The 3,691-nt window shown below is 32.9% G+C and overlaps 1 long non-coding RNA gene across 1 annotated transcript; it reads right to left on the bottom strand.

The window, feature by feature from the left end:
• Positions 1 to 997: 997 nt before the first annotated feature.
• LOC129890837 (uncharacterized) lies at positions 998 to 3,278 on the bottom strand. The gene is made up of 3 exons (XR_008767045.1): positions 3,148 to 3,278; positions 1,911 to 2,020; positions 998 to 1,263 (listed from the first exon to the last, which is right to left on the bottom strand). It is a non-coding gene; the product is annotated as an uncharacterized LOC129890837 (long non-coding RNA).
• Positions 3,279 to 3,691: the final 413 nt, after the last annotated feature.

Below are 3,691 nucleotides of genomic sequence, written 5' to 3'. Positions count from 1 at the left end.
ATGTTGGCCCTATGAGGCATTGTTGGTATTTTCTGCGTGCAGGTTTTGGGATAAGTAAGAAATGTAGAGAAAACTCTGCCAAAATTTTCCCAGAACAAGAAAAAGGGAGTAAAACATAGCTTATAACATGTCTTGGAAATTGATATCGAGTACCCATATTATGCCAAATTAAAGCTATAAGAGGTACTCTTCAGGTTGTCGATAAGGGACACTCTCTTTACTTGGGGAAGTTTATTTCGTAAAAAAAGAAAAAAACACAAAAGTCTATCTGAGAAGTACAGTTAAGACCGCAGTATCTCCAGCCATAATGGTGCTATGGAAAAAAAAAAAAAAGCTCGGGTTGAAGGGTGAGATGTCTAGTAATTGAACATTACTCATTTCGAAAGTACCAAGCCCTAACTCCTATTGTAAATTTGATGGGTTGTTCATAACTTGAGGATAATCTCGGAAGGAGACCAGGTAGGTCAAGTATTAAAAGAAGTACTGTGATGTGTAAGAGGTTTTGATTTCTTCCAACAATGGTTGGAAAATGATTTATGATAACAGTTTATAATTCTCCACTGACTAATTGGGGAAAGAACTTCTAACAGAAGCACCTCAAAGAGATGTCAGGAACTGAATATATGTACGAACTAAAAGGGGGATATTTAAATATGAATTGAACCTTGTGATACAATTATTGTAGCGACCCTCCAGGGAGGATGCTACTACAAAAAAAAACGTATATTAAATTCGTGACACAAATATATATATATATATATATATATATATATATATATATATATATATATATATATATATTTAACTTTCTGTAAGGCCCATTTATATGATCAAAAAAAATGAAAGGTGTAAGTTGTTAGCCAACTTAATTTTTTTTCCCATCTCAATTAAATCAAATAAAAATTTTAATTTAGGACGGGCGACTTCTCAAAATAGTTTTATTTTAAAAAAAAATATCTTCCGAGACAATCATGTATTACGATAATTTATGCTTCATTCAAATGTTCTAACTCCAAAGGGTAATTTAGTACTTCATAAAATTTAGAAATGTACATACCCCAAAATTTACAAAACAAGCAACAATCTTTAAGTTACAACTCTCAGAAATACGTACATAAATACAAATACACAAGCAAACCATAAAATGTATACACGTCCCAAAATACTACAAAATATAGGTGCCTATATGCAAATGTGATCTTCCTTAAAGCTTCCAAAACTTCAACTTCAATGGCCAACCTCAAGCATCTTCTCGGACATTTCCTACGATAGAAACAACTATCGCTAAGCATAAAGCTTAGTGGTGCAAAACTACAAGTTTGAAGCCTTTGGGTTCTTCAACTTATTTTCTCAAGTCATTGCAGCACAAATGTACACATAACAAATAAATCAAGACAACAAATATATCATGACTATCAAGTTCGATAAAAAAACTAAGTGTCAATAATTCATGAAAATACGTTAACAAGCTTTAACATTTAGTTTTGCCCAATGTGTACGTCTTGCCTTCACACCAAACATGATCAAGTCTCAAGAAGGACCGGAGCCCTATATCAAGAAGAGTAAACACCCAATAATCAAGAGAACCAAGAACCATATTAAAAAATGGCTTCCTAATTCGTACTTAAAATGGACAACTTCCATACTTAAGACGAATTAAAAATCCATAATCAAGATGGAAAAGTGTCCGAAACAAGAGGCATGTCAATGGTGACAAAGTCACAGCCACAAGAAGGACAAAGTCCACAAGAATGTCAAGTGATCAAACAATCCGTACAAGTGGGCGAGTTAAACAAGTGTCTTGCAATTTCTAAAGATACCAACATGACAAGACATATTGCAAGAAAATAACAAATATACCAAGATAGGCTTTTAATATATTAGTAGGTAACAAGAGTTTATATACAAACCTCAGCCCTTTTAGCATACAACAATTCAACAGTCCCACACGACTTCAAAAGTTCAAACCGTAGGCCACCAAATGTCTCAAGTTCTTCAACTTGCACACGATATAAACAACCTTAAAAATACCATTAAATATCTTATTTAAATTTCCAGAATATCCATAATATTTACATAAAACAAGATTTATTATTGCAATTAAGCCTAGAATATTTCAACCCGAATTATGTTACCAACACAGAAAATTTGGAAAGTCAAGTATCGCAGCTTGAATCTAAATTTCGAAACTCAAAAATGCAAAACTGGATTTTATGCCCTTCATGAAACGTTTAGATATATGTCTTAAGTTTGAAACCCAAAAAGAATCAACTCAAAATTCATTTTGTACGAAAAGATATCCTCAAAACACTAACAGGTACACATGACAGATTTTGTAAATCAAGAATCTGGACAGACATACTTGTCCAGTTGAATCTAATTTGGAAACTGAAAACGGCAAAACTGGACTTTATACCCTTCACCAAACTTGTAGATATGTGTCTCTAGTTTCCAACCCAACAGAAATCAACTCAAAAAGAACTTTATACAAAAAGATATCCCCAAAATACTAACAGGTACACATGATAAATTTTGAAAATCAAAAATCTGGATAGACATACTTGTCCAGTTGTATCTAAGTTTGGGAACTGAAAACGGCAAACATGGACTTTATACCCTTCACCAAACTTGTAGATATATGTCTTTAGTTTCCAACCCAATAGAAATCAACTCAAAAAGAATTTTATATAAAACGATATCCCCAAAATACTAACAGGTACACATGATAAATTTTGAAAATAAAAAATCTGGACAGACATACTTGTCCAGTTGTATCTAAGTTTGGGAACTGAAAACGGCAAAAATGGACTTTATACCCTCACCAAACTTGTATATCTATGTCTTTAGTTTCCAACCCAACAGAAATTAACTCAAAATTCATTTTGTACAAAACGATATCGTCAAAACACTAACAGCAGTACAAGTAGAGTTTGCACAAACAGAATTCTGGGCAGCACCTGCCATGTACTTCCTCTCCCAGTTTCAAGTAAATACATGAAGATTTGAGTTTTGAGAGCTGAACGAAAGTTGTAAACAGATGAAATATCTTTCTAGAACATCTTGAATCACTTAAAACAAAGCTTTATATAAGAGATTATGCTAAAAACACTAACAACAGTCAATTCCAAAAACGGGTTTATAGCTTACCTCAATCGTGTGGAGTTTGTTTGGGGATCAACCAAGGAAAGTCTTGATGATCGATTTGGAGGATGAATATGTGAGAGAAGGGAGGTTTTGGTTTCTGTATTTCTTGAAGAAAAACGAAATTGGAGGGTTGGTGGAGAGGATAAGGGGAAAGGATAGGAACTTAAAGAAATGAGAAAATAAATGATAACAAAAAGGAAGTTTCCTCACTTTTGTAAATATCTAGTCCATTGAATAAATTTAAAAGATAATCATAGTAGGAGTAGTTTATATAACTACACCATAACACTTCCAACAAGTTTAAATGTCATCAAGTTCACATTCAAGAAGTGCAAACATATAATATATCTTTACTATCAAAATACTCTAATTTGGCAAAAAAAAATATAGTACGTTATAAAGATCAAAAATTTAGGTATTTGCTAAAAAAAACTTTTGGGGTGTTACAATTATGTAGGGATAAAGTGAGACCGCTAATAAGGCGCCCTTGGTAGAGGCTAACTAAGTTAAAAGCCTGCGTTGAGAATGCAGTAAAAGCATGGAGCTT

This window comes from Solanum dulcamara, chromosome 5, assembly GCF_947179165.1.
Source record: "Solanum dulcamara chromosome 5, daSolDulc1.2, whole genome shotgun sequence".
Lineage (NCBI taxonomy): Eukaryota > Viridiplantae > Streptophyta > Magnoliopsida > Solanales > Solanaceae > Solanum > Solanum dulcamara.
This window is presented reverse-complemented; position numbering and strand designations above follow the sequence as displayed.